This window comes from Ctenopharyngodon idella, chromosome 12 (genome assembly GCF_019924925.1).
Source record: "Ctenopharyngodon idella isolate HZGC_01 chromosome 12, HZGC01, whole genome shotgun sequence".
NCBI classification, from domain to species: domain Eukaryota; kingdom Metazoa; phylum Chordata; class Actinopteri; order Cypriniformes; family Xenocyprididae; genus Ctenopharyngodon; species Ctenopharyngodon idella.
This window is the reverse complement of record NC_067231.1, coordinates 25,640,622-25,655,627: the sequence shown is the minus strand read 5'-3', so window position 1 is coordinate 25,655,627 and position 15,006 is coordinate 25,640,622. Positions and strand designations below refer to the sequence as shown.

At 38.2% G+C, this 15,006-nt stretch overlaps 1 protein-coding gene across 1 annotated transcript in view; it reads right to left on the bottom strand.

Annotated features, from left to right (window-relative positions):
- The window catches only part of LOC127523513 (cadherin-12), a 153,229-nt gene extending 139,131 nt beyond the window's left edge, over positions 1-14,098 (bottom strand). Inside the window, 1 exon segment of the mRNA XM_051914282.1 lies at positions 13,632-14,098. The gene's annotated coding sequence lies outside the window, so the exon portion shown is untranslated.
- Between the last annotated feature and the right edge of the window lie 908 nt (positions 14,099-15,006).

Genomic DNA, 15,006 nt, shown 5'->3' with positions numbered 1-15,006 from the left:
TTAATTGGCACTTTTCCACACAAGAAAAATTACATTACATTATTTTTCATGTCATATTTTTGTCATCAGTGTGTTTTTGGATCAGCACTATATGTAAAACTGTTTAATTATTGCCATGATGCACTTTTTTTGTCTCATTACCGTTAAAAAAAAAAAAAAAAAAAAAAACTTTGTTAACGAACATTTTGTTAGTAATTGTTATTAATACCTGTTCATTCAGATTCCCAGGGAACACTCACATACAGTCAAAGGGCAAACTCATACATGTAAATATTTTCCATTAAATAGTCAGGATGAATCCTATCCCAGGGTCCAGAGAGATTAGAGGTAATTGTTTGAGCTCACAAATAGGCCAGAGTTGAGTCTGACACAGAAAATCTATTCATAAAAAAAAACCCTCGGCATGGCTTGACAACATCCAGGTATGGATGAGAGTGAATATGTATGGATGATATTGATGTTACTCTTTGGGCCCTTTTGTCTGAAAGGAGCATCTCTGATGCTTTGAAGTTGCTTCATTGATTTTTATTCACCGCTTGTGGCTGAGACTCTCTCCTAGTCACCCCTTCTTCCCTCTTCGCTTCGTCTTATTTTTATTGTTTTCTCACAACAACCACTTCAAGCTTTTGATCATCCAACAGTCCTCCATGCTATCTCTTCTGCCATTCAGAAAGGGTGAAAAGAGAAAGAAAGGGAAGATAAGAGTCACCAAGAGAGCGGGAGACTGTAATATGGCTAGGGGAAAATAGTCAGAGCCCATCTCAGAGGGCCATTAGATTCTTCCTCACTTCCCCCCACTCCTGCAGTCACCGTAAACTAATAGTCATTCACCTGGTTGACAGGAAATCTTTCCCCTGGTGCCAATGGGCGATGGCTGGGTTATGTTTAAGGTTACAAAGCCTCGGAGGAGACCATCAGTTCTGCAGGCCTACTCTAGCATTCCCCTGAGCCGTGGGGCTTCACAGACGACCCTAGACTGATGAATGCAGCTAAAGTCGTAAGAGAGATATGTTGTACCAATGTCTGTTGGTCTGAAAGGATATATTGCCAGCTGGAAAGAAGAGTTGTTGAGAATTTGTCTGGAGGCCGATTACTAGTCTCGGCCTCAGACAGCACACCCACAGACCGTCTGATGCATAATACACACAAGAATAAAAGATTGATAGTTCCATAACTGTGATTTCCAGGTTGATTGTCTGATTCCAAGCGTCAAAGAATAAAGGTTTTTAGAAATAAAATACTAATATCTATCTATCTATCTATCTATCTATCTATCTATCCATCCATCTATAGTTCATTTGTTTGTTCATTCTGTCTATCATTCATTCTGCTGTTCTATCTATCATTCTATCTATCCGTCTGTCTGTCCATCCATCCATCTCTCTGTATTCTATATGTCTGTCCGTCTGTTCGCCCGTCTATGTTTACATTATCATTCGTTCTATCTATCTATCTATCTATCTACAAACCCGATTCCAAAAAAGTTGGGACACTGTACAAATTGTGAATAAAAAAGGAATACGATGATGTGGAAGTTTCAAATTTCAATATTTTATTCAGAATACAACATAGATGACATATCAAATGTTTAAACTGAGAAACTGTATCATTTTAAGGGAAAAATAAGTTGATTTTAAATTTCATGGCATCAACACATCTCAAAAAAGTTGGGACAAGGCCATGTTTACCACTGTGTGGCATCCCCTCTTCTTTTTATAACAGTCTGCAAACGTCTGGGGACTGAGGAGACAAGTTGCTCAAGTTTAGGAATAGGAATGTTGTCCCATTCTTGTCTAATACAGGCTTCTAGTTGCTCAACTGTCTTAGGTCTTCTTTGTCGCATCTTCCTCTTTATGATGCGCCAAATGTTTTCTATGGGTGAAAGATCTGGACTGCAGGCTGGCCATTTCAGTACCCGGATCCTTCTTCTACGCAGCCATGATGTTGTAATTGATGCAGTATGTGGTCTGGCATTGTCATGTTGGAAAATGCAAGGTCTTCCCTGAAAGAGACGACGTCTGGATGGGAGCATATGTTGTTCTAGAACTTGGATATACCTTTCAGCATTGATGGTGCCTTTCCAGATGTGTAAGCTGCCCATGCCACACGCACTCATGCAACCCCATACCATCAGAGATGCAGGCTTCTGAACTGAGCGCTGATAACAACTTGGGTTGTCCTTGTCCTCTTTAGTCCGGATGACATGGCGTCCCAGTTTTCCAAAAAGAACTTCAAATTTTGATTCGTCTGACCACAGAACAGTCTTCCACTTTGCCACAGTCCATTTTAAATGAGCCTTGGCCCAGAGAAAACGCCTGCGCTTCTGGATCATGTTTAGATATGGCTTCTTTTTTGACCTATAGAGTTTTAGCCGGCAACGGCGAATGGCACGGTGGATTGTGTTCACCGACAATGTTTTCTGGAAGTACTCCTGAGCCCATGTTGTGATTTCCATTACAGTAGCATTCCTGTATGTGATGCAGTGCCGTCTAAGGGCCCGAAGATCACGGGCATCCAGTATGGTTTTCCGGCCTTGACCCTTACACACAGAGATTGTTCCAGATTCTCTGAATCTTTGGATGATATTATGCACTGTAGATGATGATAACTTCAAACTCTTTGCAATTTTTCTCTGAGAAACTCCTTTCTGATATTGCTCCACTATTTTCCCGGCAGCATTGGAGGAATTGGTGATCCTCTGCCCATCTTGACTTCTGAGAAACACTGCCACTCTGAGAGGCTCTTTTTATACCCAATCATGTTGCCAATTGAAATAATAAGTTGCAAATTGGTCCTCCAGCTGTTCCTTGTATGTACTTTTAACTTTTCCGGCCTCTTATTGCTACCTGTCCCAAATTTTTGGAATGTGTAGCTCTCATGAAATCCAAAATGAGCCAATATTTGGCATGACATTTCAAAATGTCTCACTTTCAACATTTGATATGTTATCTATATTCTATTGTAAATAAAATATAAGTTTATGAGATTTGTAAATTATTGCATTTCTTTTTTATTCACAATTTGTACAGTGTCCCAACTTATTTGGAATCGGGTTTCTATCTATCTATCTATCTATCTATCTATCTATCTATCATTTGTTCTTTCATTCTTTCTATCATTCTATCTATCTATCTATCTATCTATCTATCTATCTATCTATCTATCCATCCATCCATCCATCGTTCTATCTATCTGTATTCTATCCGTCTGTCCGTCTGTCCGCTTGTCTATGTAGACTTTATGTTGATACACATATACACTCATGGACACAGTTCAATGTATGTTTGGCAATGCCCTGCTGAGATTGATCCAAATGCAGCATATGTGTCAGTATATGCAGACACACAAAAACTATCTTTCTATTTTACACACGAGTGCTCACATATTCTGTCCCCTGCTGTAGCGGTGGCATTTTCTGCATGGGTCTAGTAGGACTTCAGCCAGTTTGTTTCTGTCTGGATGTTGTTTCACTGTGTGGGTTTCACTTTCGCCCAGGAAAACCCATGAATATATTTAAAACTTCCTCTACAGCCTGAACCCATCAGCTGTCCAAATGGCACTGTCCTTTGACAGACATTCAAATACGGGGGTAAAAAAAAATCATAAAAAAATTACAGTTTGTTGGAACTTACAAGAAATTGATGATGTAAAACACTGAAAAGTAGCAAAGCCATGCAGAGATATTAGTTAACAGTATGAGGACAGAACAAGTGGAGAATGTCACTGCACACACAGCATCCACAGAAAGAAGAGAGGAAGGTTTATACAGGAGATACACCATGGCGCAGCATGTGATAGCAGCACGACGCAGCACAGAACCGCATGCTGGAGAACAGAAATGAACCGTGGAGGGAGAAGAATGCAAATGACACTATCACATGAAATGGTGATCCCAATTATTTAATTTCCATAATGTGACACATTTACAACTAAAACAGAATATTTAGTGATAAATACTCTACCGTGAGACTTTATATTATCAGGCTGGGTTTGAATGAATTGAGAGAATTGGTAAATAACAAACAATAATATTAATATAAGTTATAACTGACATGCTTTTTGAAAAAAAAAAAAAGCAAGTCTTAAAATTTCTCTCTTCATGGATAGAGAGAACAGATAACAATAGAACACTGGAACTCTACAAAGATAGATTTAGCATTTTTGTACAATGACAAGAGATTGCTGAGTAAAACAACTTTAGATTAATAGTTGATATTATATGTCCTTGTCAGTGCAGCTTTATTTACATCAGAAAAATTCAAACGCTGAGAATGCATTTTTTTTCTTTCTTTAGAAAACATCTAGTGATAAATAGTGCACAAAAAGACCAGGGATTTTTATTAAATTCCCTCTATAGTCAATAATTTTATCCCTTAAAACTCACCTTTGATCACCAAAATGACATATTCAAACGTTTTTTCCTGTGAAAAAAAATTCTTCATGCCTTAAAATAGCTTGAATGTAACTCTAGACCCTTGCTTCATTTAGTATACATGGATCTATGAATATGCTAATTAGCCCTGCCTCCTCTCACTCGCATAAGCTCAGAGATCCACTTGGTCAACTTACTGAGGTAAACGCTGCACAGTGGTATCGCTTTTTACAACGTTGGATATAATGGTAATTAATATGATTAGCTTTTGCTTGACTAAGTTATCAAACAGCTAATGTGTTGCTAATGTTACACAAACCATGTTCATGTTTGACATCTCAGAGTCAGACAGCCGTCTTCTAACAATCAGTATCCTTAGAAACAACTCAGAACGTCAGTGGATAAAGGCATATAGTTTATTATAACATCGTAATTTGCATCATACACCCGCCATATTGCTAAATCTACACAATTTTTTATATTAACAGAAAAATATACCGGGATAACCTGGCTTCTCTCGAGACTCCCCTGCTACTTCTCTGTTAATGATATGCTAAAGCCCGCCGGCACGTTGATGTGATTGGTCACAAGGTAGTTTGTGACGTCAGAAACACCAGTGATTTCAAACCACGGGTTTGCGACTGTCTACATATTAAAGCATATTAAAAACACCACATAGACATATAAACAACATAAAAACTTGATTTTCACTACAGGGGGTCTTTAAAAAAACTAAATTGGGTCAATTTTGATTTCATGTTGTCTTTTCACATTGCAAAAGAAATATCATCTTATGTGTCTCTTTTTTTTTTTTTTGCTGTCTCTTTTTTATCATTATTATTTGTTGTTGTCTTTAACGTCCTTTATTCTTCTCCCAAGCCACCTCTGCATTGGCAAAGAATTTCTCTTCTTCCCACCTTCTCTTGCTTTTCTTTCTCTCAATAGAAATGCAATAACCTGAGTTCTTCATTGTCTGCAAATCCTTGTAAAAAAAAAAAAGGTTGGGTGGAAGATTCTTTTTAAATATTTGTGGAACATGTTTGACGCTCAGTTGAAGTGTTTATCTCTGAACTTGTATTACACAAAAGACATCAGAGTCAAATTATAGCTAGTATGCAGATGTGTCGAAGCACGATTGTTCATGCTACTGCCATGTAGTAGTGGGTGTACGAGTAGCTGCTGAAAACGAGCAGGGAGGATGGAGACAAATCAATATAAACGATGGGGAGAAGTGGCTATCATTCAGGGGGGAAACAGGTGCAATATCTCTCTCAGATAGGAGCCCATCCATCACAGCCAGACTTTAATTTGAGATGTTTAGGCCCCCTTCTGCTGATTGTCTCATAGCAAGTGTGTGTGTGTGTGTGTGTGTGTGTGTGTGTGTGTGTGTGTGTGTGTGTGTGTGTGTGTGTGTGTGGAGGTGGCAGGTGGAGGGTGACAGTGAGGGGTTACATGTTCAAAATACAACTAAAAAGCTTGAGAACGGTAGGAGGTCTGACATGGAAGGAAAAAAGACTGAGAAAAATGACTGTGAAAGTGATGGAAATTAGAGAAAACACAGTGGCTCTGTTCCAATTCCTAGTGTACTGCCCTGCTGTTTACTACTTAGGGAGCATACAAACTGTAATGGACGGATGAGAAAGGCTGTACATACACATCAGTTCTGTGTGTTATACAAATACTGCTCTTCTCACAAAATGCACAGCTGTGAACTTAGCATTACTCTAATTACATGTACACTGCTGTTCATAAGTCTGGAGTCATTATGATTTTTTTTTATTGTTTTTGAAAGAAGTCTCTTATGCTCACCAAAACTGCATTTACTTGATCAAAAATACAGTAAAAAACAGTAATATTTTAAAATATTATTACAACTTAAAAGAACTATTTTCTATTTTAATATATATTAAAATATAATTTATTTCGGTGATAGTAAAGCTGAATTTTCAGCATCATTACTCCAGTCTTCAGTGTCACATGATCCTTCAAAAATCATTCTAAAAAAAAAACATTTCTGATTAATGTTTTTTTGTGTGGAAACTGATGAACAGAGTTCAAAAGAACAGCATTTACTTGAAATAGAAATCTTTTGCCACATTATAAATGTCTCTTTTGATCAATTGAATGCATTCTTGCAGAATAAAAGTATTAATTTCTTTTAAAAAAATCTTACTGACCTCAAAACTTTTGAACTGTATTGTATGTTTTTAATAGATGAATTGAATCCTTCTCTTTGACATTACTAGTATCATGCACTACCAGCTGAGCTACAAAAACACACAATTAGCATAAAATGATATAGCACACGCAAATACTGAGTAAAAAAAGTTTATATTTAACATTTCTTTTACTCCATCTGCAATTTTTTGTAGCTTGTTGCAAAGCATTATGGGATTGCTTTCTTTTTGAAGGACATATGCAATGCTGCCTTTGAATTTGGCTTAAAGAAAGCATTTATACGTAGGCAGCTTGGTAGCTTTTGGAACAGAGACGGTAAATGTATTGTTGCTTTAACCTTGAAACGCCACAAAATGATTTTTATTCTCTTTTTCTTTATTTATTTCTTTTAGGCTGCTATTAGTTGAATGGATTGTGCATTGGAGTTGGTGCATTATATGATTCAAGACTTTCAGAATAGCAGTAACAATGTCATGACAGCCACAGATATATCTGTAACCCCACCAAGGTGACATCTCAATTGTGTGCGAGCAGACGCATGTACATGAACGCACACACTCAAGCAGCTCCGCCTGTGATAAAACAGTGTAGAAATGAGTCCCTTTACCGAAGCTTTAAACTACATATAGCCCAAGGTGAAGGCAGTCCAAATAATCTCAATTATTGATCGGCGTTGGGCAGAGGCCTCTCCGCAGGAGTGTTTGCGGCAGTGAGTGTTGATGGCAGGCATATCCGGATGAGTGATCTGGGCTGATCTCTCGCTCTGGATGAAAATGATAATGGATACTCAGATACACACGCACACACCCAAGTTCAATACCAGGAGCTATCATCACTGCGGACACGAAGGAGGGTGAGAGCAGCTGCTCTGTCCTTCCATTAAAATTACACGGGTGAAGAGAAAAGAACAGAGACAGAAAAGCGAGAAGGAAGAACTTAGAAAGTTGCCAGATGCAGAAAGAGATTAAAATAACCACAGCAAAGAAAGAAAGAACTAAAAGGCGCAGTTCACCTAAAAATGAAAATTCTGTCGCCTTAATGTTGTTCCCTGTATGACTTTCGTTTTTATCGTGCAACACAAAAGAAGATATTTTGAAGACATTCCTGCTGTGCTTTTTCCATGCAACTACAACAAATGGTGACTGCCGCTTTCAAACAACAAAAAAGCACAATGAAATATCATAAAATAGATTCATATGTATATTTTAAGTCTTCTGGAATTAAGTAGAATTGAAATTTGTCAAATTTTGTGATTAAAAAAACCAAAAGGGGTATTAAAGGGGTCATATAATGCCACTTTTACAATATGTAAAATAAGTCTCTGATGTCCCCAGTGTGTATGTGAAGTTTTAGCTCAAAATACCCCACAGATCATTTTTTATAGCATGTTAAATTTGTCACTTTTTGAGGGTGAGCAAAAACGCTCAGTTTTGGTGTGTGTCCCTTTAAATGCAAATGAGCTGCTGCTCCCAAGAAGAGGGTGGTGTTTCAAGAGCTCGTGTTAGCAGCTCTGATTATCACGCAGACTCACTGAAAATGTCAGAAACTGTTCAGCCTTTTATGTTCAAACCGGAGTCGGACAATGATAGAAAGACTCAAGAAGAAGTGACAACGTACAATGCAACAGGACGTTTCTGAATGGTTAGTTGATGAATTTATAGCTGATGTGGGATATCTTAAAGTTATTGATTAGCATTCTGTCATGATAATCTATAAATCGTTTGTGTGAGGACTGTTGTAAGATCCTATACAGCCAGAGAATATATGCTGCATGAAGATAGAACAGGTTTAGTTTAGTTTAATTACGGTTATAACTTATGTTGTCATCTTGCTTTTATGACATGCTATTGCATTTGTTTTGGCTTCACACCTTTGTTGTGTGTTCTCGGGGGCAGGGTTTATGTAAATTTTAGGGTTAGTGATGTCACTAACCCGGGAAGAAGCTCGTTGTAGTCCCAACCAGCCTTTGTTGTAGTCCTTAAACAGCGAATTCTTTAAAAGAAAATATCTCCCTTTGCATTGAACTTTGAGCGTTGTAACTTTGCAGATGTTGTTTATGCTCAAACAGCAACATTACACACTAACTAAAGTTAAAAAAGTGAAATCATAATCAACAACCCCTTTAACTGACAGTCTTCCTCTCCAGTGGCTTGTTATCTATTGTAATAAGAATATTAAGTGAATTAATGAATCATTCAGACTGGAATCTGATTCTCATTCTGAACCGAATCTACTGATTAACTGAATCAGTAGATTCTGTAATTTGGAACTACATGAGGGTGAATAATTAATGACAGAATTTTAATTTTTGGGTGAACTGACCCTTTAACTCAGGAATTGAACATTGAACAACTTAAGTCTCTTTTGCAGCCACCTATTGTGTGGAATCAGAAAATGGCACACAAGTCATAGAACACTTTTATGATGCCTTTTTTTTTTTTTTTTGAAGCTTAAAAGCTCCAGTGCCCATTTATTGTAATTTAATGATAAGGAAGCATAGAAAAACTTCAAATATCTTTTGTTTTCTGCAGAAGAAAGTCATACGGGTTTGGAACAATATGAGGCTGAGTAAATAATAACAGAGCTGTCATTTTTGGATGAACTATTCCTTGAACTGTCTATGGCCTTGTTGACTTTGGCATTAGAAGGGTTCAGCTGGCCTGTTGCATCACCTCTCTGCCACCCATTCAGTCTCCAGGATATCTGAAGGCCCTCGTCAGTCACACAATAAGTACACGGGATTACCGTGGATCTTTCCTGCAGCCTACGGCGCCGTGCAGCACACCAGAGAGGATATCCTCCTCTGTACAGCACTGCCCAGTCATTCACTCCCTCAATGCTCTTTCTCTGCATCAGCGATGGCTTTCTTTAAAGAGAGAGCTTATTCAGCTGCATTATGCATTGAGATCGCTTTAAGAGAGAACTCGAGATAAGCGGCTCAGGTTTGTGTGAATGAAAAGAGCCATTGGGCTGGTTGAAATGAGGAACTTGATGCTTTGGAGTATCAAGGGAGTGAGAAGTGTGTAAAGGATGTGATGTGAAGTATCTCTGGGCCATATCCTACACTTTGGCAGCATTTTCTTTTCTCTGAAGTCCACTTATAATGTTAAAGGTTTCTTGCAGCAGAAACAGTTGTAATTTAGTTCTTCACGACCATTTGTCTTCTCTTTTCTGACCTTTAGAGTTAAACGGCACATATTTTAGCTAATGTTCCTTTAGTGTTTCTATATAAACACTTTTTTTTGGCATGTGAAATGAGTAACTGTGCTTATTTATTGTGGGTTTTCTGTGTATAGTTGATGCTTCCTAGTGGATGCCAAATCTGATTTACATTACCATTGAAAAGTGTGGGGTCTGTTCAAAAGAACAGCATTTATAAGATTTATTTTTTTTTTGTATAAAAAAATATATATCAAATTACAAATTTCTAATTTTTCCCCCCATTTTTTCAGTTTTTCATTTCTATGATTATGATACTTCAGAAGGGCATCTGAACATTAGAATATCTGATGGACATCCTCACATTTAGATATACTGTCAGAAAAAATAAAAGTGTAAACAGTGTAGTGTGTTCTCAGAATTGTGATATAAACTCGCAATTATGAGTTATAAAGTCAGAATTGCGAAATATAAAGTGGCAATTGTGTATTATAAAGTCAGAATTGCAGATATAAACTCGCATTTCTGACTTTTTTTTTCTCAGAATTGTGTTTATATCTCAATTCTGACTTTATAACATGCAATTGTGAGTTATAAAGTCAGAATTGTGAGATATAAACTTGCAATTCTGAGGAAAAAAAGTTGCGAGTTGCGAGTTTATATCTCACAATTCTAAGAAGTCAGAATTGCGAGTTTATAACGTGCAATTATTAGTTTATAACTCGCAATTCTGACTTTATTTCTTGCAATTGTGAGTTTATATTTTGCAATTCTGACATTATAACTCGCAATTAATTGCAAGTCTGTATCTAGCAATTCTGGGGAAAAAAAAAGTCCGAATTGTGACATAAAAAGTCGTAATTACCTTTTTTATTTTTTATTCAGTGGCGGAAACAAGCTTCCATAAAAAAACATTGATATGTAACAAAAAAAACTCTGTGTTTATATGCTTTCTGAATAACCCGCTTTTGCAGCTTTTTTCCATAATTGTCTGGTCGGACTGAGAACAGAGCATGTCTACATAGTGCACTGAATTCATTTATTTAATTTAAAAAGAGCAGTAAAACCCTTTGGTCCATGATATGGTGTTTAATTTGGTCATTTTATGGAGATGGATAGGTTGGGGGGGGGGTTTATGGGAATGGTATAGGGGTACATTCAAGGTTAATCTGGATGTTTGGGTCTATATTACACACACACACACAAATATATCAGTGTGTCCAGCTGTTATTGACCCTTGTGTCCATGGCCCTGGACCCGTGCCACTTTATGTCATCGTTCTCTCTCAATTCCAATTGAATTCTGATGAGAGGGACATAGGGACATGTCAAATCTTGCCGCTCCCGATCCCCTCCGTCTCAGGGTTCCCATCTGCTTTGAGCTGATTAGACCTCATTTAGCTCACCCTCAAAGCCGTCTCTCCCTGAGAGCTGTCTCTCTCTCCCTCAGTGCTGATCGTCTCTCTATCTGTGAGCTGCCTGTCTCTTGTGTTACCAACTGGTCAAAAGAGGATTCCTCATTAAACCCAATGCTTGTGCATCTGCTATAGCTCACTCTGGGGAATTGGACTCTTGTTGGGACATGGCTTTGTTTTCACCAGAAGCTCAGATCACTAGGAGCTCTGCTTCTTCTACTGTCTGCTCTGATCTCTGTCAAAAAAAAGCAAACCCAAGACCTGCCAGCTCTGAGTTTGTAAAGTACGTTCAGGAGGGATCTTTGGATTGTCCCTGCCTACTGATTTCAGACACTGATTGAAGCCTGGTGTTTCCTTTCTTTGTAAAGGCTGGCTTGATCCAGGGAAAAGATAGGATGCGTTTCGGCTTCATCTGTGAGTTAAATTCTGTCCACTGACTGTTGTGCATTCATCTTTTATTCTTTTTTTGTCCTAGAGCGTCCCACAAATCCATGCAACCTTTAACAGATGGACGGGATCAGCTTTTTTACCGTGGGACGTTTGCAATGCCGCAACAGATCAAATGAAAATAGGTGGATAATACAGTTAGAGATAGGCTGATATTGTGTCGTTTGTCCTGGCACATCACGTCCTCTGATTTATGACAGCTAGAGGCAGAGTCTGGATGAATTTAAGTGGATGTCACAGCTCACCTCCTATTATTTTTAACACTGTTTTGTACTTTGTGGTTTATTCTAGGAATGCTGATGCTGAATTTTACTATCCAGAAGGGATTACGCCACACCTCCCCCTGCACACACACACATAACAGCTGCCACAATACGGTTGTACAAACAACCACTGAAAATTATAGATATGTTGTCTCTGAGGGAAAACCTACCACCAGAGTGTGATTCTATATTTGGTTACACTTGCCATAATACTGAGTAATTATAACAGTCATGAAATGCTTTCAAAACAGATATCTGACATGAATCATCGTAGGTGTGATCTTTATATTAAATCTACAGATGATGTTCTTTTTGCATTTCAGAGCAATGTGCAATGCAAGAAATGCTATTTTTAAGCGTCTGAAGTGTTTCCTACAAGCAAACATGATGTTAAACCGATGCAACCTCTATAAAGAGTCTAAGAACACTTGGGTAAAAGCCTCTGTTTGGCATTTTTTGTTATTTAATACAACCTTTTTTCTTTATTAATTTTATATTATCAGTATAACAATTTGTTTTGAACATTTTATGAATATCTGAATTAACTCAACAAGAGAAAAACCTGATGCTCATGTTCTTCTCCAGCGTGATTTGAAATGTTCCAAAGACTATTTTGTGCTCTGGTGGAAGCAAGAACATCTGGTCTTTTGTATAAAGGAATTCACTTTGTTAATTACACAAATGTGTTTGCATTTTTTATAATTATTAAATGCCAAGACTTTACTTATGTCTAGGTTTGAATTGTAAAAATGTATGTTGCGATATTTTCAGCCTTAAATCAAATAATAATAATTACAGTAATAAATACTGTAGAGGGCGTGTTTTTTTTTAATACTGTGTGATTCATATACCTCAGCAACACAGAAACCATTTGAGGTCTAATCCCTCTCGCATGTCACAAAGTCCATAATCTCTGTGAGATTAAATTAATATGTACATAAACACCAGACTCCAGTGCTTTGTACATGAATATCTCTATTAATAGTATGACAATGATGTGTGAGAAACAAAGACTTAACAAGTGCATTATGTGGATTAAGTGTCATTCTCTTTCATAATTCACAACATGTTGAAACTGTTCATTGCACTGCTGTTTCATCTGGGAAGGAGCTGTCAGGGAAACACTGCATTTTAGAGCCACTTGAGATATTCAGCACTGCTAGTAATTTGTCTTTTCTAGTCCCACTTGAAGCAGGTCCTTGATGTTGCCCAAATGTCTCTTGGCAGAGCTCTTTTTTTTTTTTTTTTTTATGAACCAGTGTTTCACTACTTTTTGGCAGTAAGAAGCGAAGCACACACCTGCTTTTATATGTAAATGTTGGCTCACACTCATAATTGAGGCTCACACACACTCCAGGTATGAGTGTTTGCACTGGTGGGTTGCAATCAGGACTTCCACTCCAATCTCTGCAAGCATCAAGCCATCATTTTTCACCTGACTGAAGAGTCAGTCAGCAAAACAACCTTCCTTCAGCCTCCACAGTCAAACTCTCAAGCCTTTCCAAAAACGGAGGCAAAAACTGTTCTAAAGGGGGCAGGGATTAATCGTTGGCTTCTTTCCTTCTGGACTCTAAGCACTGGAAGTATTGCAGCTTACATGTTATACGATTGGGGATAAACGCTCATAATTGAGGATGCTGACAGGTCAGTGATTTAGCTTGAGAGCAACCCAACACTTGCACCAAGAGTTATGAGCTCTCCGCGCTTCCTAACTGTTCATTACTGACCTGGTAAGAAAGTCTACATCAGCAAAATACACTCACGGATTCAGGAGATTTGTGCACAGAAAATGTCCTACCTTAATTGGGTCCTTTTCCACCGTCCAAAAAGATGGATGGAGGCTTGAAATCAGTAAAATCCAAACGCTTCACAAACTCTCTTCCTTCATCTGTCCTCAGCTTCTTTTCATTCCTCGTTTCACCTTGCCTTCCTTGTTTTAGTTCCTTGTTTTCTCATCTACTCTCTCTTAGGAGTCTATCGTTCTTGTTCATCCTGTACAGTACAGAAGCGGAGACAGATGCGCGTGCCGCCAGTGAGGAAAGAAAAAAGGTTGAGCGAGCGCACGCGCGCTCGAGAGAGAAAGAGTGCTGAAGTGTACGTCCCTGCGGTTTTAGAATGAACAGAGCGCGCACGAGTGTGTGTGTTAGAGAGAGAGTGACAGTGAGTGAGCTGGTCGGAGAGAAAAAGACCGAGCGGAATGAGAGAGCGCTTTGCTGACTGGCTCGCGGCTCTGCGGTCCGTGGCGTGATTGGAGAGAGTGCGACCCCTGTCAGGTCTCTGGAGTGTGGGATCTTCATCAACTACATTAGAGAGATGGAGCCTCCCCTCCATCCCTCGTTCCCTCCCTCCACCCCTCCCTCCTTTCCGTCAGTCCCGCAGAGAAGCAGCGATCTGAGCGGTCATCGCAGGAATATATGCTAATCATTCCGTTCTCGGTGTCTCACGGGAACGGTGTCTTTTCCAAACTAATACACTTGCAGATGTCCTATGTTAGTATGTTTTGATTCTCTCTCTCTCTCTCTCTCTGTCTCTGTGTGTGTATGTGTTAGCCTAATTTGTTTGTGTGTGTGCAGGTAGTGTCCAGCGAGCTTGTGTGTGGATAGTTGGTACAAGACTTGGTACAGTTACTTTAAATTTCAATTCAGTCCCTGAATCTGAATTGAGGAAACGGGATGTATTTGAATTTTAACTTTAAGAGGAATTTAACTTTTTATTTTATGAGGCGCTTATTTTCCCATAGTGCTTTAATTGAACATCAAACAAACATGGTTTTATATTAAATTATAATGATATTATCATTTTAGATATTTTTATGTCAATATTTATTTTTCTAAAGCTACCTGAGAATATTGTGAACGATATTTTATGGTTTAATTTATAGCTAAATTAAAATTTACAGTTTTGGTGACTGGGATAATTGTTTTAAACATTTTTGAAATTTCAGTTTTAAAATGTTCAGAGAAATCTCTCTCTCTCTCTCTCTCTCTCTCTCTCTATATATATATATATATATATATATGCACAATATATACAATAGGCACTATAAAAAAATAGACATATAAATAGTCAAAATAGACATACAAATAGTCAAAATCAACAATTGAATTATGTTTTGTTTTGACCCCCCCGCGCGCGTGTGTGGGCGCGCGCACACACACACACACACACACACA